The sequence below is a fragment of the Coregonus clupeaformis genome, chromosome 29, assembly GCF_020615455.1.
Source record: "Coregonus clupeaformis isolate EN_2021a chromosome 29, ASM2061545v1, whole genome shotgun sequence".
In the NCBI taxonomy this organism is placed as follows: domain Eukaryota; kingdom Metazoa; phylum Chordata; class Actinopteri; order Salmoniformes; family Salmonidae; genus Coregonus; species Coregonus clupeaformis.
In genome coordinates, this window is record NC_059220.1 from 41,328,802 (window position 1) to 41,356,339 (window position 27,538).

The following is a 27,538-nucleotide window of genomic DNA, read 5'->3' on the forward strand; positions in this document are numbered from 1 at the left end:
ACATTTTGAAGAAAAGTGTGAGCATATAGTAGTTTTGGGGTGTATTTACTTTTAACCAATTTTTCCTGCTAATGCCTGCAGTGAAGAAGAGATGAAAATAGCAGCAGCTGCTTAGATATGGCACTTCATGTGGTGGGATCTGCACAACTAAGTTACCATCGGAGGTATGGGTAAATGTGTTTGGATATCTGTCAACGTAACATTCAATCATGCTGCAAATAATTTTTTTAAAAAAACTGGTTGACCACTGGTCTCTTTGGAAAGGCAACACAGTAATGCTTAAAAAGCTGTGTGCCTACACCTCGCAGTTCTGGACAACTATTCGCAGTAGGAAAATCATCTCAATTGTTGTACAGAGGGCAAGTTTGAAATAATGGAAACAGCTTGCCCTATCCCTCTCTTGGCTCAAGACAATAGCCATGGAGCATTGTTTCGACGTGAAAGCCTTTGAAATTATCAAGCAATTTCATAACTTGAAGAGGCTGGCTATTCGCAGGTGTAGCTGTGGCCAGGGAGTGTCTGATTCCATTGTTGTGACTCATTTTATTATGTGTGAGATGCACTGTGCTCCAAGAGCAGATATTATTAGTGCTGTCTCAAAGACCCCATCTGGCATCTCTTTTATCACGAAGGCAATCATCTTAACCCAAGACAGACATTCCACATAATGCTTAACCGCTTGCCACATCTGAAGCGTCGGTCTTTGAAAATGGGAACACAACATGGCTCTCTCACAGATTGTTATTTTAATCTTGACAAAACAATAAATGGCTCTCCAGGTAAGGCACAGAGTTACAACCCAAGACAACAGTGATTGATTGTACCAAAGTTTATTTTTACTACTTATACAAAGCATTGGTGGTACAATGAATGATAAGCCTAAACCTACCACTTGGTTTCCACTAGCTGATCACTTCATAGGTCTATGTTCTGTTTAGTGTGTGAAGTCCATGTTGAAATATTGCTATGTACAGTGGGGAGAACAAGTATTTGATACACTGCCGATTTTGCAGGTTTTCCTACTTACAAAGCATGTAGAGGTCTAATTTTTATCATAGGTACACTTCAACTGTGAGAGACGGAATCTAAAACAAAAATCCAGAAAATCACATTGTATGATTTTTAAGTAATTAATTTGCATTTTATTGCATGACATAAGTATTTGATACATCAGAAAAGTAGAACTTAATATTTGGTACAGAAACCTTTGTTTGCAATTACAGAGATCATACGTTTCCTGTAGGTCTTGACCAGGTTTGCACACACTGCAGCAGGGATTTTGGCCCACTCCTCCATACAGACCTTCTCCAGATCCTTCAGGTTTTGGGGCTGTCGCTGGGCAATACGGACTTTCAGCTCCCTCCAAAGATTTTCTATTGGGTTCAGGTCTGGAGACTGGCTAGGCCACTGCAGGACCTTGAGATGCTTCTTACGGAGCCACTACTTAGTTGCCCTTGCTGTGTGTTTTGGGTCGTTGTCATGCTGGAAGACCCAGCCACGACCCATCTTCAATGCTCTTACTGAGGGAAGGAGGTTGTTGGCCAAGATCTCGCGATACATGGCCCCATCCATCCTCCCCTCAATACGGTGCAGTCGTCGTGTCCCCTTTGCAGAAAAGCATCCCCAAAGAATGATGTTTCCACCTCCATGCTTCACGGTTGGGATGGTGTTCTTGGGGTTGTACTCATCCTTCTTCTTCCTCCAAACACGGCGAGTGGAGTTTAGACCAAAAAGCTCTATTTTTGTCTCATCAGACCACATGACCTTCTCCCATTCCTCCTCTGGATCATCCAGATGGTCATTGGCAAACTTCAGACGGGCCTGGACATGCGCTGGCTTGAGCAGGGGGACCTTGCGTGCGCTACAGGATTTTAATCCATGACGGAGTAGTGTGTTACTAATTGTTTTCTTTGAGACTGTGGTCCCAGCTCTCTTCAGGTCATTGACCAGGTCCTGCCGTGTAGTTCTGGGCTGATCCCTCACCTCCCTCATGATCATTGATGCCCCACGAGGTGAGATCTTGCATGGAGCCCCAGACCGAGGGTGATTGACCGTCATCTTGAACTTCTTCCATTTTCTAATAATTGTGCCAACAGTTGTTGCCTTCTCACCAAGCTGCTTGCCTATTGTCCTGTAGCCCATCCCAGCCTTATGCAGGTCTACAATTGTATCCCTGATGTCCTTACACAGCTCTCTGGTCTTGGCCATTGTGGAGAGGTTGGAGTCTGTTTGATTGAGTGTGTGGACAGGTGTCTTTTATACAGGTAACGAGTTCAAACAGGTGCAGTTATTACAGGTAATGAGTGGAGAACAGGAGGGCTTCTTAAAGAAAAACTAACAGGTCTGTGAGTGCGGAATTCTTACTGGTTGGTAGGTGATCAAATACTTATGTCATGCAATAAAATGCAAATGAATTACTTAAAAATCATACAATGTGATTTTCTGGGTTTTTGTTTTAGATTCCGTCTCTCACAGTTGAAGTGTACCTATGATAAAAATTACAGACCTCTACATGCTTTGTAAGTAGGAAAACCTGCAAAATCGGCAGTGTATCAAATACTTGTTCTCCCCACTGTATGTCATTGTCTGTAGTAACCTATATCATCATAAATTGCATGTTATTAAGTTCTGCAATAAGGACAAACAGTCTTTAGAAGATCCGCAGGTCAGGCAACCTTGCTTGACCAGTCTGGAGCTTCTTGACTACATGGAGCCCACCTGATATGAAGAGACGATAAAGTGCCTGCCCTCCCTGCACAGCCTATCTGTGGACTACAGAGACCTGTGCCTGTGGATTCCAGAAAGTGCCACCTGAAAACATGGCTGAGGGAACTCCCTCAACTGGCAGTTCTCAACATTGCAAGTGAGTATGTGATTCGCCAGCTAGCAAACCAGCATTTTCCATGTCATGCGCAGTTGGTGGGGTTACGGGGTAGCAGTATGGAGTCTAACAGTTCTGTGCATTTATGCATCCCTTGTCCTATGGCATCTATTGGGGATGTCCTATGTCTGACTGTTCTTGTTTTCTAGAAGGCCATCCCGTCAGTGCTTATGCACGCTCCATTCCCGACACAGTGATCAGTTGGACTCTGCGGTGGGTGCCGATGGAGCTGGACGACTTGAATACTCTAGGGAAACAGGTTCCAGGCCTCTTGCATCAGCACTTTGATCCATGCAGCTATAACGGCGGTAGGGCTGACCCCATTTAGTCGATTGTTTGGTTGATAGGCTGTTGGTCGACCGAGATCGCTTTAGTCAAGCAGTAGCAAAAAAATTATACAATAATGGTATACAAGACACCTGTCTGATTTGCGCCTGTCTGAGTGGACTAATCCATTGTGGAGGCCGTGGGGATGGCAAAGTCCATCACTCTAAGGCATGTGTTACTGAAATTGTATATGGTTAAGGACAATGGTGCAACACTAATAAAAATAATATTATTTTACATCAAATGCACTTTCTCCCGCGTTTGATAGCGGTCGCTGTCCGTGGTTCTGAAACATCAGTGCGCTGTTGAATTGGCGCCTTTTCCTAGACCATGTTGTTATGTGGATAATAGCAAAGTTAACCAGCATATTGGTGTTGAGAAAAATGTGGCGGAGGCAGCAGCAGAGTTAGGAGACGAGAAAACAGCCCTTGCCTTAATTGTCAAAAAAAAGTGAGAAGAGAGGAAACCCCAACTTAATTAGGTTTATAATCAGTAGCCTAACTGTTAAATGTGCCTGGCTTTATAAATCATCCATATACACTACCAGTCAAAAGTTTGGACACACCTACTCATTCAAGGGTTTTTCTTTATTTGTACTATTTTCTACATTGTAGAATAATAGTGAAGACATCAAAACTATTAAATAACACATATGGAGTCATATAATAACCAAAAAAGTGTTAATCAAATCAAAATATATTTTATATTTGAGATTCTTCAAATAGCCACCCTTTGCCTTGATGGCAGCTTTGCACATCCTCTAGGCTGACCTATTGAGTGGAAATATACATCGAGGTCAGTCTGACACTCTCTTTTTATTATTTTATAGTTATTCTGTGCATCCCAGTCTGTTGTTTTTACTGACTCCCAGTCTGATATACCTATTTCCTGAAGCATTTGTACTCGAGCAGATATTCCCTTCCATTTTTTAGGCAGGGTGGCTCTAACTCTTTATCCTCCACATATCCAATAGAAGTCTACCACCGCCACCGACTGCTCCTCATAAGGAGAGATCAGTGGTAGTGCCAGTGTCTGCTTCTCGCATTCCCCAGGGCCCCCAGGGGTAACTATCACCAGTACTTGACCCTGCTGCCTGATAGGTTGCTCTTCGGGGGGTGTCTGCATTCCAGGAGATATCGTTATTCAGGTGCCATGTAGTTTCACACTTTCCCTTAAAATTTCCCTAATCATTGTTTTGTTGTAGCACTCATACTTCTGCCCATAATCTATTCGATATTTCTCAGGTGTTTCCATTTTTCTAGTTTCTTTCTGACATCTAATTGTTTACACCACTCCCCCCATCCTGTTTGAATATAATACTTGTGGTGGTCGGGACTTCCTAAGTAGGATAAGCATTCCGCAGGGCAATAGGGTCTTTCTGATCTTTTGAGGTAACAGAATTTCTGATTAAAGTCAGCGCAGTCCCTGTAGCTGTGCGGACTAGGTACTACTATCAGTTCCTTCAATGGGGAGGGGGCGCATACTAGACAATACAGTACAGTGCCCATTTATACCAATCATTTTAAAATCCTTCCTCCCATGCCTTATCCCTGTTTCTAGGGGTAGTTTCATCTGTCTTAGGAGTTGCTATCGTGTTTGATGATGGTTCTAAATTACCTATGCTCCCTAGGATATTCCACAGCCATTGTAGACCCCCTGCTGATTTTGTCTGTTCTGTTGAGGGTGGAGTGGTGGTTGGGAGGGCAGTACCATTTAGTGGGCAAGTCCCTTCTCTTTCTATTTGCATCTCCTAGGGTTATATTGCATGTTCCTCCTTTCTCAGGAGAATGTATTTCTAATGCTGGTACTTGTTGTCCTAGGTACTGTTTTACATCTTCTTTGGTCAGAGTAATATCTATTTAATCTATCAAGGTACACCAATTGTAGTGACACTTAACTTCTATTCCATATGTTTTCAATTTATAACCTGGTTCATCTAGTTTGCATTTATCCTCTGTTTGAGTCACCCAGGTCTTCCATTTTTGATCACTAGTCATTACCTTAAGTGTGGTTATTCCTATACTGGGTTGTTGATGCATCTGACCTATCAGGTTACATTGTCTGGCCTCCACTTGCTGAGGTATTTTTGCCATTAGAACCGCTAGACTACATATTTTCATTTTAGTTTCAGGAGTTAGTTTCTCAGGTATTGTTGGGATCATAAGACGTTTGGCTTGTTTTATATCCATTATTATTGCATGTTCTATTCCTAGAGGCCTCCTATTCACATCTCTTTTGTGTGTTATTTCTACACAATGGTCTTTAAGCCATTTCATCCTAATTAACACATACCCTTCTATTTGGCATCTGCCTAATTTTGGCCATCCTGTGAGCAGAACCTGATCTTTATTCATAATAGATATTCTCCCTGGTTCAGTAAGGCTATCCCTTGAATACTGTATGGTTGTGGGCAAACTCACTACCATCTTTCCTAGGTTAACTGCTATCAGTGTTAGGGCCATTCCGCAGTTTTTCAACTGATCTGATTTCCGTTTACCGCTAGGGGGACCATTGGAGGACAGAGAAGTCAATGGTGGGGAAGGCGCTATCCTCGATGGTGGGCGAGTCACTTTCCCCTCTATCGCCTGTTGTCCCTCCGTTGCCTGGGTTATTACCTGTGTTTGGGGCACCTGCCACAACAGGTATCCCATTAGTAATATTCCACACGTCAGCAGGCCCCATCCCCTGACTCTGGATTTTCAGGAGGGAGTATCTGCTGGCTTTCGATATTTGTGCTGAGGCTCGTGCTTGCTTCTTCTTCTTCTTTGACCCTGCCTGGTGCCTCAATATCCTCAGCTTCCTCATGGCTCGCCGGTGGTACGCCGATTCCTTTGGGACCCTGGTGCAGTGGTTCAGATTGTACCACGTTGTACTTCCTTCCAACTGTATCGCCGTGGGTGTTGCTCGGATCACCGTGTATGGTCCTTCTCTCCTGGGCTCGTTCCACTTTCTGCAGAACGCTCAGATGTAAACTTGGTCCCCTGGTATCACTGGGCCTGGCTCCTCTGGTCTGGGTTCCGGTTCTTGCCTTTTTTCCTGAATATAAATAACTTTATGTATATCAGTTAGTTGTCTCACATATTCTTTAAGTTCCATTTCTAATTGTTCCAATAAGGGACCTTTATAGGGTCCTCTTAGAATTGGCACTGGCATGGGTCGACCTGTAAGCATTTCATGCGGGGTAGGTGTGTATTTCTGTTAGATTGCATGCGATAACTCATTAAAGCAAGTGGTAGTGCCTCCACCCAGTTAAGCTTTGCACTAGTACAGATCTTTATTCAATTTAGCCTTGAAGGTTCCATTTATTCTCTCAACCATCCCTTGCGACTGGTTGATATACACATCCCAGTCTTTACTTAATCCTTAACTGTTGTAGCACTTGTTTGACCGTTTTCTAAATAAATGCTGATCCATTGTCTGAGCTGATTTCTGTCAGTATTCCGAACCTGGCTATTACTTCTCTGGTTAGGAATTTAATTACTGTCCCTGATCCAAGGTCTGCTGATGTTACCACCTCTACTTATCACAAGCATGTATCTCTTGCCATTTACCTTTTTTATCATATCCACATAATCCATGACTAGGTGTCGAAATGGTTGCTCTGGGACTGGTATGTGACCTATAGGCGTGGTTATGCCTTTACGCACATTATTTTGCGCACAAACTTCACATTTTGCCAATGCATCATCTACCATTGCTTGCAAATATGAAGACCATTATCCTTTTTTTTTTCTTTCTTACCACTTCCACCCTTGCACAATGGTCAAAACCATGCGCATCAGTTATCAGCAGATTAAGCAACATAGTGGGTGCTACTATGGTTCCTTCATGAGACCTCCATAATTCTGTCATGTCTTTGGTGGCCCCTCTTTGGTGCCACATTGTTTGTTCATAAGTCCCTGTCCATTTCTGCATCCTAATTATATCATCTGGTTGCGGTGCAGATTCGATAAATACCATTGGTACCGTTTATATTGGGATGGTGCATTTAGATGCTTTTTTGGAAGCCTCATCTGCCGCGTTATTGCCTCTAAAAACAAAATAATTTCATTTTTTGTGCGCCTGACATTTTATTATTGCCAGCTTTGTGGGGTACATTAATGCCGTCATTAGTTCTACGATCTGCTCGTGATGTTGAATGGGTGTTCCATCACTTTTTCTAAATCCTCGTTGTTTCCAGACTGCCCCAAATAGGTGGCATACCCCATGTGCATATGCCGAATCAGTATATATGTGAACTGTCTTATTTTTTCCTAGAGTGCAGGCCGCGGTAAGTGCTTTTAGTTCAGCTAACTAGGCTGAGCATGGCTGTGGACAGTATTCTGCTATCACTTCTTTAAGCTCCTTTCCTTGTTTTCGTACCACTGCATAACCTGCATGATTTCCCGTATGGTCTTTATAACAGGACCCATCCACAAAATATTATTCTACGTACTCTTCCCCCATGTTAAGCAATGGGGTTAACTCTAGGTCTGATCTAAGCCTGGTAAACGTCAGAGATTCTGCTACACAGTCATGTGCTTGTCCCTCAAGTTCTAATGGAATTCTTTCAGCTGGGTTCACCGTGCTACATCGTTTAATGGAAACATCTTGGTAGGTTAGTAGGGTCATATATTCTAAGGTTCTAGCATTGGTTAAGACACATTTTCCCTGCTCTATGAACTCCACTATTTTATGGTGTGTGTGTATTGTAATTGGATATCCCATGGTGATGGTGGAGGCTTTATCATATGCATATTGTAGTGCAGCTAAGCCCTGATAACAGGGTGGGTATCCCTGGGCAACAGAGTCCAATTTGGTATTATATGGGCAATGGGTTGTTTGCATCTTCCACTGCATGTTTACTGCATAAGTATTGCCGCCGCATACCTATCACATCTATTCACCACATACAGCAGGAATGGTTTTGTATAATCTGGGGCTGCCAGAGCCGGACCGGACTGCATCTCTTTTTTCAGTGTTTCAAATGCAGTCAGGGCATCACTGTTCCACTCAAGACCTGCCCTAAGGTTTAGCTGTCCTGCTTCCTTCATAATTTCTCGCAGAGGGGCTGTCTTAACCACATACTCTTCTATCCAGTCCGAGCTAAATCCAGTAATTCCTAAAAATGTCATCATCTGAGCCACTGTTTGGGGAAGTGGCGCTTTGCTAATCCCTTCTAGTTGTCCTGGTGCCATTGCCTTTGTTCCATGTGCTATTGTTCGTCCTAGGTATTCAACTTGGGATTGGCAGTACTGGAGTTTTGTTTTTGACACCAAGTGCCCTCCTTCTGCCAATTGCTTTAAGAGGAGGCACAGATCAACAGATCATCTACATACTGAATCAATGTTCCTTCAAGTACTAATTCCTCCAGGTCTGCTCTCAGTACCTGATTAAACAAACGAGGCGAGTGCTTAAACCCCTGTGGCATGCGGGTGTATGTGTACTGTTTTCCTTTATACGTAAATGCAAACAAATGTCTGCATTCTTCCGCCAGGGGCACACAAAAAAATGCTCCACATAGATCAATCATCGTAAAGTATTTGGCTTCCAGGGGAACATTGGTCAGCAGCGTGTGAGGGTTTGGAACTTCAGCAGGCCAATTACATTTACGTCATTTAGGGGGGTTAGAAGGATTACTTTATCCTATCCCATGTATTCCTTAAAGAGGTGGGGTTTCAAGTGTCTCCGGAAGGTGGTGAGTGACTCCGCTGTCCTGGCGTCGTGAGGGAGCTTGTTCCACCATTGGTGTGCCAGAGCAGCGAACAGTTTTGACTGGGTTGAGTGGGAACTGTGCTTCCACAGAGGTAGGGGGGCCAGCAGGCCAGAGGTGGATGAACGCAATGCCCTCGTTTGGGTGTAGGGACTGATCAGAGCCTGAAGGTACGGAGGTGCCGTTCCCCTCACAGCTCCGTAGGCAAGCACCATGGTCTTGTAGCAGATAGGAGCTTCAACTGGAAGCCAGTGGAGTGTGCGGAGGAGCGGGGTGACGTGAGAGAAATTGGGAAGGTTGAACACCAGTAGGGCTGCGGCGTTCTGGATGAGTTGTAGGGGTTTAATGGCACAGGCAGGGAGCCCAGCCAACAGCGAGTTGCAGTAATCCAGACGGGAGATGACAAGTGCCTGGATTAGGACCTGTGCCGCTTCCTGTGTAAGGCAGGGTCGTACTCTGCTAATGTTGTAGAGCATGAACCTACAGGATCGGGTCACCGCCTTGATGTTAGCGGAGAACGACAGGGTGTTGTCCAGGGTCACGCCAAGGCTCTTTGCACTCTGGGAGGAGGACACAACGGAGTTGTCAACCGTGATGGCGAGATCATGGAACGGGCAGTCCTTCCCCGGGAGGAAGAGCAGCTCCGTCTTTCCGAGGTTCAGCTTGTACTATATAATTGACTGCCCTTAAATCATGGTCTAGCCTCCACTTCTTCCCATCCGCTTTAAGAACCGGTAACAGAGGTGTGTTGCAACAGCTTTGTGTTTCTATCAGCACCCCTGCTTTTATTAGTCCCTTTATTGTCATGCTAATACCTTCTTCTGCTTCAGGTTTCATATGGTATTGAGCCTTCCAAGGGGGCTTAGCGTCTGGTTTTATCTTGACGCATATAGTACTTGCTGATTTTACCAATCCAACATCTGTATCATGTTGTGACCATAACCCATCCGGTATGTTTCTCTCCATTTCCTGTTTTTGCTGGTTTTCTGGTTCTGTTGCTTCCCCTAACTGTATTTGCTGTTTGACTGTAACTTCTACCTCCATTGGGTCTCCAGTCATTAATGTGGTAGTCAATATTTTAATAAAAGCTCTATTTTTTGAGTGATAAATCAACGGGTTGTCTGATTTGTCCCATTGACTTGCTTTTGCTCGTTTCATCATGGGGCCTAGGTCTTTAGCCATTACTCCCTTATTTACTAATAAGGTAATGTGTGGGGCAGCCCCGGAAACATTATACCATCTTGCCACAAAGTCTGAGCTTTCCCTGTCTGTTACTTCCATTGCTGCTCCCTGTTTTCCTATAATTATATACTGAGACGTACTGATTTCCCATTTGCATTTAACAACCATAGCTGTTCCAAAAGATGATCACGATAGGGATCAAATTGCATTGTGCAATGGTACTCTGATTTTGCTCTATCAGCTTCTGGTATCTGAGCTTGAATAAACCTACCCCATTTCTTAATTGTCTTATCCACTTCCGTTTCAATGCCTCCTAACCATTATACATTTGCTGTGCCCCCTGTCATTATCATTTGCAAGATTAACCCTGCTTTATCTATAATCACACCTTCGGGGGAACACCGAATTTGTATGCCCATTTTACATAGAGCATCCATTCCTAATAAATTAACAGGGGTGTGTTCTGATACTAATATAAGGAAGGTTGCGGATTTATCATCAGCTGTTAAGTGAACTGGAGATGTCATTGGAATTAGCTGCATTTGTCCCGAGAATCCTACAGTTTTGGTGTATTTGCCAGACATGGGGAGGTGAGAGGCATAATATGGAGTGTAAGTGTAAGTGGCTCCAGTGTCTATCATGATGGGTGTGCCTCTATTTTCTATTTGAACCCGCAGAGTAGGTTCCTGATCAGCTTGTGTAGTTAGCACTGGAAACTGACCCTCCCCTGTAAGACTCTCTGGGCACCACTAGTACCCCTGATTGGGTCCTGCCCATGGGTTCACAGGACCCTGGGATTGTCTTCACTGGCTGGGGCATGGCCTCTATCACTGAGTTTCGGAACAAGGTTCTCATCAGTGGATCCCCCTCTGGGTCTCGTTCTGTTTCCAGTCTCCATCGTTTCAGCCGTCCGTGTAGATAGGCAACTGGATTCTCTGTCTCCCCCAGTGCTCCCCCTTTCAGTGATTTGGGGTAAATTCTTGCCGGGTATTCCATTCTTAAGGCTTGCCAGAATTCAGGGCTGTTTTTCAGCAAACATTTTCTCTTTCTCTTTTGGCCTTTTCTTTTCTTTCCTGTGTCATTTGTTTTATAGTTCTTTATCAGTGTCTCCATTTCCTCACACACCGAGACATCAAACGTTCCTCCTTCTGGCCAATTGGTGCCCATCTTTTTGGTGCGTTGTTCCTATTTGTTGGAGATCTTTATTAGTTATTCTTTGCACAGAGGATACCTGGCACTTAACATTTCTACCGCTGTTTTATTCATTTCTGCAACCTGTATTCTTGGACTCCCCACTGCCAGTCCCAAGTTCAACCCCCTTTCAGCTTCCTGTAATATCCGTGCTATTCTTTGTTCCCTAGTTTCTTTTTACCCTGTTATTTACATTTTCCTATTGGAAATTTGTCCACAATCTTGACTCTCCTAGCCAGAACTCAGTTATTGTAAATGTGTGTGTTCGGTTTTCTCTTATTACACTTATATTTCCTGATGTCCGCCTTTTTCGTGTGGACAATCTCATACATTTTCTTTTTATTCTTATTTTTGTTATTTCCAAACCGCTTGGCAGCGTGTATCTTTCCACTCTTAGTGCTTCAATGGGCATTCGCGCACCGTTCACTCTTTCTCTCCAAGTGCGAGACTGGGTGCGTCCTCTCTGCCGGGTTACTCTTAAGCAACAGTCCAGGAGAGGTGCGCAGCCCCTTCCCCACCCAGGACAGGAATTTCTTTCACACTTCTCACTTTTAGTACTTTAATCACACATTCATTCACGCTCTTCCTTTCCCGTGCAAACTGGGTGCGTACTCTCTCACAGGTTACTTTTATGTGACGATCCAGGAGAGGTGCGCAACCCTTTCTCCACCAGAGACGGAAGCTTTCGTACTTATATTCACACTTTCTTTCTATGTTTTCAAAAAACAACCTGCAAATTCAGCCATCTTTCTGATACACTTCCTCGACACAGAAAAAGCAGTATTTATACAGGATTTCTGCCTGTCTAAGCAGCCCTTTATTGATTCACTTCCTCAACACACTAGAGCGGTATCCGCAGGATTTCTTTTTCTAATTACCCAAACAGATGGGCAGCCGCTCGCGCTGAAATGAATCGAACAGAACGATCAGCAGGATGAACAGATGAATCAGACGAATTGAACAAATGCACCAGACGAACAACTGAGTGAACCCGATGAATTGAATGCCCGAATTGAGTCTGACTGATTGAATAAGATGAACAGGTTGCATTCGCAACTCGAACAGGTTGAACAAAACAGGTCTGGGCAAAACGAACAGATAAAACAACCGGATCAAACAGATTGATCAAATGAACAACCTGAATGAAACAGGTGAACAGTCCAACTTAACTGAACTGAATGAAACAAAACCACCCAAGCAAACCACCAACCCACATGGGCTGAGCAAATGTACTTCTACCTAGGCTTTTTCTACTTGTTGCAACCCTTGAGACTTTTTATTCCTTCATTATTTTTGCATGCATTTTGAAATCAAAAGCTCCCCGTTTATGTTTTTCTAGTTCTTAAATTTGGAGAGACCTACTTGGTGTCCTGCTGCTGAGGCCAGGCCCCGGAGCGAACCACACAAACTCTATACTATTAAGCAAGAACTTTGCTTAATTTTTAGTGGTCACTTTTTTGTGTAGTTCGTCCAGGCCGTCCACAGCCGCAGGTTCTCATGTTTTCTGGTCCCTTTTTGCCAATCTTTTTCGTGACTTCAAGATATGTCATGGAAATATTCTTCAAAGATATTTCTCAGACACCAGAGCTTGTGAATTCAGTACTGACAAAGTAACAAACCGAGGTGGTCCATGGAGCAACTGACTCAGAGCTCTCATTTTATACAGTTTCATTCTTACACAACATACATAGTCACTCCTCTTTATGTAAATGACTAATGTCTGTTAGTTTCACTCCACTATTGTTTCCAAACCTAAGTTGTTTCTCTCTAGGCGGGGTTTCCCCTCCCCTTCAACTCTTAACGCAATTATGTTGGTGGCGTGATACTAGCAGTTTCATAAATAATATGAGTACATTCTTAAAGATAATTACAAGGTCGTTACTATCCAGGCATGCATCTGGATTACAGTGTCAATCATGCTTCTTCTGTTTTGCCCTTCATTGTCAAAAAAAGTGAGGAGAGAGGAAACCCCAACTTAATTAGGTCTAAAATCAGTAGCCTAACTGTTAAGTGTGCCTGGCTTTATAAATCATCCATACCAGTCAAAAGTTTGGACACACCTACTCATTCAAGGGTTTTTCTTTATTTGTACTATTTTCTACATTGTATCATAATAGTGAAGAAATCAAAACTATGAAATAACACATTTGGAATCATATAGTAACCAAAACAGTGTTAATCAAATCAAAATATAGTTAATGTGTGGAATTTCATTCCTTCTTAATGTGTTTGAGCCAATCAGTTGTGTTGTGACAAGGTAGGGGGGGGTATACAGAGGATAGCCCTATTTGGTAAAAGACCAAGTCCATATTATGGCAAGAACAGCTCAAATAAACAAAGAGAAACGACAGTCCATCATTACTTTAAGACATGAAGGTCAGTCAATCCGGAAAATGTGTGCAGTCGCAAAAACCATCAAGCGCTATGATGAAACTGGCTCTCATGAGGACCGCCACAGGAATGCAAGACCCAGAGTTACCTCTGCTGCAGAGGATAAGTTCATTAGATTTACCAGCTTCAGAAATTGCAGCCCAAATAAATGCTTCACAGAGTTCAAGTAACAGACACATCTCAACATCAACTGTTCAGATGAGACTGCGTGAATCAGGCCTTCATGGTCGAATAGCTGCAAAGAAACCACTACTAAAGGACACCAATAAGAAGAAGAAGAGACTTATTTGGGCAAAGAAACATAAGCAATGGACATTAGAGCGGTATACATTTTTCCTTTGGTCTGGAGTCCAAATTGGAGATTTTTGGTTCCACCCGCCATGTCTTTGTGAGACGCGGTGTTGGTGAACGGATAATCCCCGCATGTGTATTTCCCACCGTAAAGCATGGAGGAGGAGGTGTTATGGTGTGGGGGTGCTTTGCTGGTGACACTGTCTGTGATTTATTTAGAATTCAAGGCACACTTAGCCAGCATGGCTACCACAGCATTCTGCAGCGATACGCCATCCCATCTGGTTTGGGCTTAGTGGGACTATCATTTGTTTTTCAACAGGACAATGACCCAACACAACTCCAGGCTGTGTAAGGTCTATTTTACCAAGAAGGAGAGTGATGGAGTGCTGCATCAGATGACCTGGCTTCCACAATCCCCCGACCTCAACCAAATTGAGATGGTTTGGGATGAGTCGGACGGCAGAGTGGAGGAAAAGCAGCCAACAAGTGCTCAGCATATTTGGAAACTCCTTCAAGACTGTTGGAAAAGTATTCCAGGTGAATCTGGTTGAGAGAATGCCAAAAGCTGTCAACAAGGCAAAGGGTGGCTATTTGAAGAATCTCAAATACAAAATATATTTTGATTTGTTTAACACTTTGGTTACTACATGATTCCATATGTTATTTCATAGTTTTGATGTTGTAACTATTATTTTACAATGTAGAAAATAGTAAAAATAAAGAAAAACCCTTGAATGAGTAGGTGTTCTAAAACTTTTCACTGGTAGTGTAGATAGTGTTAACGTGACTATGCATAGATAATAAACAGAGAGTAGCAGCAGAGGCTAAAAAAGGGGTTGGGTGTGGGGAGGGGGGACAATGCAAATAGTCCGGGTAGCCATTTGATTAGCTGTTCAGGAGTCTTATTGCTTGGGGGTAGAAGCTGTTAAGAAGCTATTTGGACCTAGACTTGGCGCTCCGGTACCGCTTGCCATGCGGTAGCATAGAGAACAGTCTATGACTAGGGTGGCTGGAGTCTTTGACAATTTTTAGGGCCTTCCTCTGACACCGCCTGGTATAGAGGTACTGGATGGCAGGAAGCTTAGCCCCAGTGATGTACTGGGCCGTATGCACTACCCTCTGTAGTGCATTGCAGTCGGAGGCCGAGCAGTTGCCATACCAGGCAGTGATGCAACTAGTCAGGATGCTCTCGATGGTGCAGCTGTAGAACGTTTTGAGGATCTGAGGACCCATGCCAAATCTTTTCAGTCTCCTGAGGGAATAGGCTTTGTCGTGCCCTCTTCACGACTGTCTTGATGTGTTTGGAAAATGATCGTTTGTTGGTGATGTGGACACCAAGGAACTTGAAGCTCTCAACCTGCTCCACTACTGCCCCGTCAATGAAAATGGGGGCGTGCTCGGTCCTCCTTTTCCTGTAGTCCACAATCATCTCCTATGTCTTGATTACGTTGAGGGAGAGGTTGTTATCCTGGCACCACACGGCCAGGTCTCTGACCTCCTCCCTATAGGCTGTCTCATCGTTGTCGGTAAGCAGGCCTACCACTGTTGTGTCGTCGGCAAACTTAATGATGGTGTTGGAGTCATGCCTGGCCATGCAGTAATGGGTGAACTGGGAGTACAGGAGAGGACTGAGCATGCACCCCTGAGGGGCCCCCATGTTGAGGATCAGCGTGCCAGATGTGTTGTTACCTGCCCGTACCACCTGGGGGTGGTCCCTCTGGAAGTCCAGGATCCAGTTGCAGAGGGAGGTGTTTAGTCCCAGGATCCTTAGCTTAGTGATGAGCTTTGAGGGCACTATGGTGTTGAACGCTGAGCTGTAGTCAATGAATAGCATTCTCGCGTAGGTGTTCCTTTTGTCCAGGTGGGAAAGGGCAGTGTGGAGTGCAATAGAGATTGCATCATCTGTGGATCTGTTGGGGCGGTATGCAAATTGGAGTGGGTCTAGGGTTTCTGGGATAATGGTGTTGATGTGAGCCATGACCAGCCTTTCAACGCACTTCATGGCTACAGACGTGAGTGCTACGGATCTGTTGTCATTTAGGCAGGTTACCTTAGTGTTCTTGGGCACAGGGACTATGGTGGTCTGCTTGAAACATGTTGGTATTACAGACTCAGTCAGGGACAGTTTGAAAATGTCAGTGAAGACACTTGCCAGTTGGTCAGCGCATGCTCAGAGTACACGTCCTGGTAATCTGTCTGGCCCTGCGGCCTTGTGAATGTTGACCTGTTTTTAAAGGTCTTACTCATATCGGCAACGGAGAGCGTAATGACACTGTCGTCCGGAACAGCTGTTGCTCTCATGCATGCTTCAGTGTTGCTTGTCTCGAAGCTCGCGGCTATGCTTCCCTTTGTAGTCTGTAATAGTTTGCAAGCCCTGCCACATCCGACGAGTGTCGGAGCCGGTGTGGTACGATTCAATCTGAGTCCTGTATTGACGCTTTGCCTGTTTGATGGTTCGTCGGAGGTCATAGTGGGATTTCTTATAAGCGTCCGGGTAGCTCTACCCTTTAGCTCAGTGTGGATGTTGCCTGTAATCCATGGCTTCTGGTTGAGGTATATACGTACGATCACTGTGGGGACCTGTACTCTCTACACTCGCCAGTTTCTGCCTTAGCCTGCACCATCTTCAGATGAGCCTTTACGTCGGTAGCCCTGCCCCCTGGTAAACAGTGTATGATCACTGGATGATTCTTTTTAAGTCTAATATTGCGGATAATAGAGTTGCCAATGACTAGGGTTTTCCATTTGTCAGAGCTAATGGTGGGATGCTTCGGTGGCTCAGACCCCGTAACGAGTGGAGGAGAGACCTGAGAAGGATCGGCCTCTGACTCCGACTCTTTGCGTAATAGGGAGAACCGGTTGAACGTTTCTGTCGTCTGAATGAGTGACACCGGTTGAGCATGCCGACCGCATTTCTTTCCAGAAGCCTTGAGAAATTGTCCGGCTGTGGGGACTGTGCGAGGGGATTTATACTACTATCTGTACTTACTGGTGGCACAGACGCTGTATCATCCTTTCCTACACTGAAATTGCCCTTGCCTAACGATTGCATCTGAAGCTGTGAATGCAGCATGACTATCCTCACCATAAGGCAATAGTTTTCTTGTATATTATTAGTACAGCGACTTCATTTAGATGGCATAGTGTTAATGTCATCTAGGTGGAAGTCCTGTAGAACCATGTCCAGATAAGCGTCCAGGGTGAAAAAGTTGAATGAAAAAAGTTGAGCAAGAGGAAAAAAATAAAAATCATAACTAAGACATTGGTAAAATGTGTTAAATTAAGATTGATTAAACGGTTTAAACCAAACAGTCAAGTTTGGCAGGTAGCCAAGTAGCAGCAAACAGCACAGCACAGCAGCACGGAGATAAGTGACACGCTCAAAACGGAAATGACGAATGAGCCATTTGCTTTGCTAGTTATAGCCTAATGTTAGCTAGCTAACATTGAACCTGGTTGGTTAGCTACCTGCAGATTCATGCAGGGTGGTGACGTCATGAGTTGGGGTTATGGTTCATTGTTTAGCTAGTTAGCTAACATTAGCTGGCTGGCTTGCTAGCTAACGTTACGTGTATGATCGTATTATTCGTATCTCAGAGCCATTTGCTTTGGTAGTTATAGCCTAATGTTAGCTAGCTAACATTGAACCTGGGTGGTTAGCTACCTGCAGATTCATGAGTTGGGATTATGGTTCATTGTTTACCTAGCTAGCTGGCTACATGTCTTAACAAAAGACTCCACTATGCTAGTAACCATTTCAATAGAATGTCACTGCGACAACTGTTGATAGACGTAGCTGGTAAATTCGCTCTGGCGATCTACTCCGATTTCAGAGCACTGTCGTCTGAGTGTGCCAGAGCGCAGAATAACTGACTAATTTACAAACGCTCAACACCCGTTGAATATGGCCGGTGTCAGTAAACGTTGGCAAAAAATAGTAAATTTTTGCCAGCAGCACAGTTACAGCCACCAACACTCTGGATCAACCCTTAAAGAGATGGGTGGGGCTAAAGCTTAAGAGGGTGTGAACGATGCTGAATGGGTGTAGACAAAGAAGAGCTCTCCAGTAGGTACCAAAACATTCAAAGGCCATTTTCTCAAAAGTGAGGTTACAAGTTTATCAACTTTCAAAGCAGAATTACTTTCCCATTGTTCCTCAAATGCATGATATACAAATTTTTTTCTGGGTCTCTGCTTTTATCCAATGAAAAAAACACAATTTCAAATTTGCTACATAAGACCAAATCAAGGCGGTCGGTCACAATATATTCCACACATCTGACTTCCGCTTTACCTCCTGAGCAACCAGTGAACATTCCCCCGTTTCGAGTTTTTGTCACGTCCTCTGCATCCATTTTGCTGTCACATGTGTTATGGTGTTCGGAGTTTTTTATAATCAATTTATTGATGTGATTATAATATGCTATAGGTCAGGCCCTATTGGTCACGTGCATGTGGTGCATACATGTGTCAAGTAAATAGCGCAAGGGTTGAGGGAATAGGGAATGTTTTTCCTAAACAAATTAGGGATTTTGGTTAAAAATGTCAGTCAGAAATGGCTGTAATTATGTTGCAGTTTCAGCAACACGGACAGCGCGATAAACACTGTTGATGTTCTGTGGTGGTTGCTGCAGTAAGGAGGAGAGAGAGACAACGGGTGCTAGTCACAGTCACTCGCTGTCAGTCTGAGCCCGGCACAGTCAAAACAATTGCGGTCGGACTCTCTAGTCATTTTTGTGTCTTCATTATTTCATCAAACAGATTGCTTAAAGCATCAGACATGCTCAGTGCATATAGTTGATTTGATTAAAATACATCGGCTGTGTCTATATATGGAAAAATGCACGTTTTTAAATGTAGACCAATCGATTGGTCGAAAGAACAGATGACTCTCGGTCGACCAATATTTATTTTAGTCGGGGACAGCCCTAAATGGCGGGAGCAGGATCGGAGAGATCCCCAAATTATTCCCCCAGCTCAGGACTCTTAAAATGCGGTGAGATATTAAAGGCCCAGTGCAGTCAAAAACATGATTTCTGTCTTTTTTATTTATATAGTACAAGTGAAAGGTTTGGACACACCTACTGATACCAGGGTTTTTCTTTATTTTTACTATTTTCTACATTGTAGAATAGCAGTGAAGACATCAAAATTATGAAATAACACATATGGAATCATGTAGTAACCAAAAAAGTGTTAAACAAATCAAAGCCACCCTTTGCCTTGATGACAGCTTTGCACACTCTTGGCATTCCCTCAACCAGCTTCACCTGGAATGCTTTTCCAACAGTCTTGAAGGAATTCCCACATATGCTGAGCACTTTTTGGCTGCTTTTCCTTCACTCTGCGGTCCGACTCATCCCAAACCATCTCAAGTTATCTGATACAGCACTCCATCACTCTCCTTCTTGGTAAAATAGCCCTTACACAGCCTGGAGGTGTGTTGGGTCATTGTCCTGTTGAAAATCAAATGATAGTCCCACTAAGCCCAAACCAGATGGGACGGCGTATCGCTGCAGAATGCTGTGGTAGCCATGCTGGTTAAGTGTGGCTTGAATTCGAAAATAAATCACAGACAGTGTCACCAGCAAAGCACACCCACACCATAACATCTCCTCCTCCATGCTTCACGGTGGAAAATACACATGCGGAGATCATCCGTTCACCCACACCGCGTCTCACAAAGGCGCGGCGGTTGGAACCAAAAATCTCCAATTTGGACTCCAGATCAAAGGATACATTTCCACCGGTCTAATGTCCATTGCTTTTGTTTCTTGGCCCAAGCAAGTCTCTTCTTCTTATTGGTGTCCTTTAGTCTCCTCTAAACAGTTGATGTTGAGATGTGTCTGTTACTTGAACTCTGTGAAGCAATTTCTGAGGCTGGTAACTCTAATGAACTTATCCTCTGCAGCAGAGGTAACTCTGGGTCTTTCTTTCCTGTGGCGGTCCTCATGAGAGCCAGTTTCATCAAAGCTTTTGATGGTTTTTGCGACTGCACTTGAAGAAACTTTCAAAGTTCTTGAAATGTTCCATATTGACTGACCTACATGTCCTAAAGTAATGATGGACTGTCATTTCTCTTTGCTTATTTGAGCTGTTCTTGCCATAATATGGACTTGGTCTTTTACCAAAATGGGCTATCTTCTGTATACCCCCCCTACCTTGTCACAACACAACTGATTGGCTCAAACGCATTAAGAAGGAAAGAAATTGCACAAATTGACTTTTAAGAAGGCTCACCTGTTAATTGAAATGCATTCCAGGTGAGAGAATGCCAAGAGTGTGCAAAGCTGTCATCAAGGCAAAGGGTGGCTATTTGAAGAATCTCCAATTTGTTTAACACTTTTTTGGTTTGATTCCATGTGTTTTTTCATAGTTTTGATATCTTCACTATTATTCTACTATGTAAAACATAGTAAAAATAAAGAAAAACCCTTGAATGAGTAGTTGTGTCCAAACTTTTGACTGGTAGTGTATATACATTTACATTTTAGTAATTTAGCAGACGCTCTTATCCAGAGCGACTTACAGGAGCAATTAGGGTTAAGTGCCTTGCTCAAGGGCACATCGACAGATTTTTCACCTAGTCGGCTCTGGGATTAGAACCAGCGACCTTTCGGTTACTGGCACAACGCTCTTAACCACTAAGCTACCTGCCGCCCATATCAATTGTATTGTATTTGTCAAATGCATTGTAAACAATAGGTGTAGACTAACAGTGGAACGCTTACTTACGGGCCCTTCCCAACAATGCACAGAGAAAAAAAAGAGAGAGTAGAAAACAAATATATTTTTTAATGAAAATAATGAGGAATAAAATATTTTTTAAAAATAACACAAGGAATAAATACACAATGAGTAATGGTAACTTGGCTATATAAACGGGTACCAGTGCCAAATCGATGTGCAGGGGTAGGAGGTAATTGAGATAGATATGTACATATAGGTAGGGATAAAGTGACTAGGCAACAGGATAGAAAATAAACAGTAACAGCAGCCGATGTGATGAGTCAAAAAAGATTAGTGCAAAAAGGGTCAATGCAGATATTCCGGGTAGCGATTGGTTAACTATTTAACTAACTATTTAGCAGTCCTATTATAATCCTAATGAAGTGTTTAGTATGTAATGTACACTTTTTCCAAAGGTTTGACACAATAATCTAAGCCAGGCAGATATACTGATATGCTTTTCTATTCCACTCTTTCAGACACTACAATGTACCAGAGAGGGAGTTATTGAGCCTCCAACAGTTGAAGCATTTGGAGCATTTGGCGATCCTGGATGCACACAGACCTAGTCCTCACCTTCTGCAGCTGATCCACACGCTGCAGGTCCTGACCAACTACAGAGCCCAAATCATCCATTCTCTGGGCCCTAGAGATCCCACAGCCTGCTACTGTACTCACTACTAATCAGAGGAAGTGAACCTGTGACTGTGGACAACGTTTTCAACAGCATGTTTTCAACATGTGATATGATACGAAACTGCTTACTCATCATTTGAGATACAAAATATTTATTCAGTCCAAAAATGGTTTGTTTACAACGCCAACTTGGCTGATGCAAAATAAGGAAACGGATGTATATTAAGTAAATACCCCTGTAAAGGTCAAAGTGGTCAACTACAGGCTATCTGTGTATAGAACATGGCAACAGACAGTTGATACAACTGGAACAGCCTAGGAATTTCAAATGGTATGTGATATTTGTAGTTTTAATCTGATGTGTGTGTGCTTGATTGAGATGAACAGAATAAATGATTGTACACGACAACAAAATCAACATTTTTGATGAGACAATACAATTGGCAATACAAATGGCTGATACTCAGTTTTGATTAAATAAACATATTGTTGGGCTCCTGAAAGCTGTCTGGTTGAACACCACTGATATTAAAGAGACTTTCCTGAGGATTTGCATACTTTTTAGCCAGTAGTTCTGAAAGTAGAGCTTGAGCCAAAACGTGTTCCCGAAAATTGCGTACTACGTCATACACACAGAGTGTACAAAACATTAGGAACACCTGCTCTTTCCATAACAGACTGACCAGGTGATTAATGTCACCCGTTCAATCCACTTCAATCAGTGTAGATGAAGGGGAGGAGACTGGTTAAAGAAGGATTTTTAAAGGGATACTTCAGGATTTTGGCAATGAGTCCCTTTATCTACTAACCCCAGAGTCAGATGAACTCGTCGATACCATTTTTATGTCTGCGTGTAGTTTGAGTGAAGTTTCTAACTAGCACTCGTGCAATTGCTAACAAGCGTTAGCGCAATGACTTGAAGTCTATGGGTATCTGCTAGCATGCTAGTAGATATCTATAGACTTCCAGTCATTGTGCTAATGCTAGTTAGCATTGTCTCACAAAACGACCTCTAACTTCCTTCATACTTGACACAGAGACATACAAATGGTATCCACGAGCTCATCTGACTCTGGGGAAGTACATAAATGGCCTCATTTCCAAAATCCCGAAGGATCCCTTTAAGCCTTGAGACATGGATTGTGTGTGTGCAATTCAGAGGGTGAATGGGCAAGACAAAATATTTAAGTGCCTATGAACGGGGTATGGTAGTCGGTGCCAGGCACACCAGTTTGTGTGTCGAAAACTACAATGCTGCTGGCTTTTTCACACTCAACAGTTTCCTGTGTGAATTTAGAATGGTCCACCAACCAAAGGACATCCAGCCAACTTGACACAACTGTCGGAAGCATTGGAGTCAACATGGGCCAGCATCCCTGTGGAATGCTTTCGACACTTTGTAGTCCATGCCCCGATGAATTGAGGCTGTGCTGAAGTCATAAGGGGGTGCAACTCAATATTAGGAAGGTGTTCGTAATGTTTTGTACACATCAGTCCTTTGCTGTTGTTCTGGGATTGATTTGCACTTTTCGCACCAAAGTATGTTCATCTCTAGGAGACAGAACGCGTCTCCTTCCTGAGCGGTATGACGGCTGCGTGGTCCCGTGGTGTTTATAGTTGCATACTATTGTTTGTACAGATGAACGTGGTACCTTCAGGTGTTTGGAAATTGCTCCCAAGGATGAACTAGACTTGTGGTGGTCTACCATTTTTTTTCTGAGGTCTTGGCTGATTTCTTTTGATTTTCCCATGATGTCAAGCAAAGATGCACTGAGTTTGAAGGTATGCCTTGAAACACATCCACAGGTACACCGCCAATTGATTCAAATGATGTCAATTAGCCTATCAGAAGCTTCTAAAGCCATGACATCATTTTCTGGAATTTTCCAAGCTGTTGAAAGGCACAATCAACTTAGTGTATGTAAACTTCTGACCCACTGAAATTGTGATACAGTGAATTATAAGTGAAATAATCTGTCTGTAAACAATTGTTGGAAAAATTACTTGTGTCATGGACAAAGTAGATGTCCTAACCGACTTGCCAAAACTATAGTTTGTTAACAAGAAATTTGTGGAGTGGTTGAAAAACAAGTTTTAATGACTCCAACCTAAGTGTATGTAAACTTCCGACTTCAACTGTATACAGCAATAGTTGAATAGGATGGCATTGACTAGAATACAGTATATACATATGAAATGAGTCAAACCAGTATGTAAACATTATTCAAGTGACCAGTGATTCCATGTCTACGTACAGTGCATTCGGAAAGTATTCAGACCCCTTGACTTTTTCCACATTTTGTTACATTACAGCCTTATTCTAAAATGGATTAAATAAAACATTTTGATGAAACTAAGATTGAACTCTTTGGCCTGAATGCCAACCGTCACGTCTGGAGGAAACCTGGCACAATCCCTATGGTGAAGCATGGTGTTGGCAGCATCATGCTGTGAGGATGTTTTTCAATGGCAGGGACTGGGAGACCAGTCAGGGTGGAGGGAAAGATGAACGGAGCAGAGTACAGAGAGATCCTTGATGAAAACCTGCTCCAGAGCACTCAGGACCTCAGACTGGGGGCGACCTAAGCACACGGCCAAGACAACGCAGGAGTGGCTTTGGGACAAGACTCTGAATGACCTTGAGTGGCCCAGCCAGAGCCCAGACTTGAACCCTATCGAGCATCTCTGGAGAGACCTGAAAATAGCTGTGCAGCGACACACCCCATCCAACCTGACACAGCTTGAGAGGATCTGCAGAGAATAATGGGAGAAACTCCCTAAATACAGTTGTGCCAAGCTTGTAGTGTCATACCCTAGAAGACTCGAGGTTGTAATCACTGCCAAAGGTGCTTCAACAATATACTGAGTAAATGCTCCTTGGAGAGCTCTTTGGTCTTGGCTATGGTGGAGTTTGGTATCTGATTGATTGATTGCTTCTGTGGACAGGTGTCTTTTATACAGGTAACAAGCTGAGATTAGGAGCACTCCCTTTATGAGTGTGCTCCTAATCTCAGCTCGTTACCTGTATAAAAGACACCTGGGAGCCAGAAATCTTTCTGATTGAGAGGGGGTCAAATACTTATTTCCCTCATTAAAATGCAAATCAATTTATAACATTTTTGAAATGCGTTTTTCTGGATTTTTGTTGTTGTTATTCTGTCTCTCACTGTTCAAATAAACCTACCATTAAAATTATAGACTGATAATTTCTTTGTCAGTGGGCAAACGTACAAAATCAGCAGGGGATCAATTAGTATATTTGAGTTTAACCACAATATTTGTTGCATTATTTATTCTGTAGTTTCTGGAGGATTAAATTGAAATTGTAACCAACTTTCTATGGCTTGTTTTAGAAATAGTGATATTTGGGAGATGATTTCCTTTTCAAATAACTGAAAGTCAGAGGTTGTAATCTGAATAAAGGGAAAAAGGCCATTCTTGAACATTGGGTGAGACAATCTTACTAATTTGCTAGAGAACCAGTTCGAATTTAAGTGTAACTTTTGTATGACTGAAGCTTTTAGTGATAGGTCTAATGCTTTAATATTTAATCATTTCTGTCCTCCGAATTCAATTCACAAATTGACAGGTATTTACCGTTTGCAACGCCAGGGTTGTGGGTTCGATTCCCATGGGGGGCCAGCTTGAAAAAAATAAAAAATATATTTTAAAAAAACAATAATGTATGCACTCACTAACTGTAAGTCGCTCTGGATAAGAGCGTCTGCTAAATGACAAAAAAATGTAAAAAAAATAAATAAATGTATATCAAAAAAGGTTTGGTATACCTCGACTGGTATGCCATCCCACCCTGGAGTTTTCCAGGACTTAAAGTCTTTAGTTGCATCCAGAAGTTCCTCCTCTGTAATTTCACCTTCACATGAGTCTTTCTGTATGGCTGTTAATTTTACATTATCAATAGAAAAAAATCTCTACAATTAGCTTCAGTTAGAGGAGATGGAGGCGACTGAAACGAAAACATATGCTTAAAGTACTTTGTTTCCTCCTTCAAAATATAATTTGGTGAATCATGGGTGTCTCCGTCAATTGTAACCAGTTTCATAAAATAATTTTTGGTAGCATTCCTATGTTGAAGATTAAAAAAGAATTTGGTGCATTTTTCCCCATTTTCCATCCAGTTTGCTTTATTTTTATAATATATTACACTTGATCTTTCTTGAATAAGTTTCTCCATTTCTTTTGGTTTTTCCTCTAATTTCTTCTGAGCCTCTATGTTACAGTTTTTATTGCCATCTATCTGTTCTGTTAGACTTTCTATTTCCTTTGTTAGTATAAACTCTTTTGACCTAAATTGCTTTTGTTTTCGAGATGAGTACTGAATTGCATGGCCTCTAAAGGCACATTTAAAGGCGTCCCATACAATAAGGGGATTTGCTGTACCTATGTTATGTCGGAAAAAGTCAGTTATAAATTCCTTTGTTCTAGTTAAAAATAAATTAACATCCAATAGGCTTTGATAAAATTTCCAATATCCTCGCCCACGTGGAAATTCAGTAAGACTAATGTATATGCCAATTATATGATGGTCCGACCGCATTCTGTCCCCTATCAACACTTTTTAAACTTTTGGTGCCAACGAGAATGAGATAAGAAAGAAGTCAAAACGACTAGCTTGATTGAGTCTCCGCCATGTATATCTCACTAGATCAGGATATTTAAGCCTCCATATATCTACTAGTTCTAATGTATCCATGACATTCACGATTTCCTTAAGAGCATGTGGGTGATTGTTTGTGGTGTGATTTCCTTTACGGTCCATTGAGCTATTTAAAACAGTATTATTATCCCCCACCATAATAATATTGTCTTGAATTGCTTGCAGGGTTGATAATTTATTATATACAGTGAGGGAAAAAAGTATTTGATCCCCTGCTGATTTTGTACGTTTGCCCACTGACAAAGAAATTATCAGTCTATAATTTTTATGGTAGGTTTATTTGAACAGTGAGAGACAGAATAACAACAACAAAAATCAAGAAAAACGCATGTCAAAAACGTTATAAATTTATTTGCATTTTAATTAGGGAAATAAGTATTTGACCCCTCTGCAAAACATGACTTAGTACTTGGTGGCAAAACCCTTGTTGGCAATCACAGAGGTCAGACGTTTCTTGTAGTTGGCCACCAGGTTTGTACACATCTCAGGAGGGATTTTGTCCCACTCCTCTTTGCAGATCTTCTCCAAGTCATTAAGGTTTCAAGGCTGACGTTTGCCAACTCGAACCTTCAGCTCCCTCCATATATTTTCTATGGGATTAAGGTCTGGAGACTGGCTAGGCCACTCCAGGACCTTAATGTGCTTCTTCTTGAGCCACTCCTTTGTTGCCTTGGCCGAGTGTTTTGGGTCATTGTCATGCTGGAATACCCATCCACAACGCATTTTCAATGCCCTGGCTGAGTGAAGGAGGTTCTCACCCAAGATTTGACGGTACATGGCCCCTTCCATCGTCCCTTTGATGGGGTGAAGTTGTCCTGTCCCCTTAGCAGAAAAACACCCCCAAAGCATAATGTTTCCACCTCCATGTTTGACGGTGGGGATGGTGTTCTTGGGGTCATAGGCAGCATTCCTCCTCCTTCAAAGACGGTGATTTGAGTTGATGCCAAAGAGCTCAATTTTGGTCTCATCTGACCACAACACTTTCACCCAGTTCTCCTCTGAATCATTCAGATGTTCATTGGCAAACTTCAGACGGGCATGTATATGTGCTTTCTTGAGCATGGGGACCTTGCGGGCGCTGCAGGATTTCAGTCCTTCACGGCGTAGTGTGTTACCAATTGCTTCGTGACTATGGTCCCAGCTGCCTTGAGATCATTGACAAGATCCTCCCGTGTAGTTCTGGGCTGATTCTTCACCGTTCTCATGATCATTGCAACTCCACGAGGTGAGATCTTGCATGGAGCCCCAGGTCGAGGGAGATTGACAGTTATTTTGTGTTTCTTCCATTTGTGAATAATCTTATCAACTGTTGTCACCTTCTCACCAAGCTGCTTGGTGATGGTCTTGTATCCCATTCCAGTCTTGTATAGGTCTACAATCTTGTCGCTGACATCCTTGGAGAGCTCTTTGGTCTTGGCTATGGTGGAGAGTTTGGTATCTGATTGATTGATTGCTTCTGTGGACAGGTGTCTTTTATACAGGTAACAAGCTGAGATTAGGAGCACTCCCTTTAAGAGTGTGCTCCTAATCTCAGCTC

General features: G+C 42.8%; 1 long non-coding RNA gene across 2 annotated transcripts; it reads left to right on the forward strand.

Moving 5' to 3' along the window:
* Positions 1–9: 9 nt before the first annotated feature.
* On the forward strand, positions 10–21,870 carry LOC121545157. Of its 2 annotated transcripts, none has more exons than XR_005996203.2 (4): positions 10–779; positions 2,627–2,863; positions 3,031–3,189; positions 21,167–21,870. It is a non-coding gene; the product is annotated as an uncharacterized LOC121545157 (long non-coding RNA). The 2 variants fall into 2 exon arrangements; XR_005996204.2 differs by having other exon boundaries at positions 10–164.
* Positions 21,871–27,538: the final 5,668 nt, after the last annotated feature.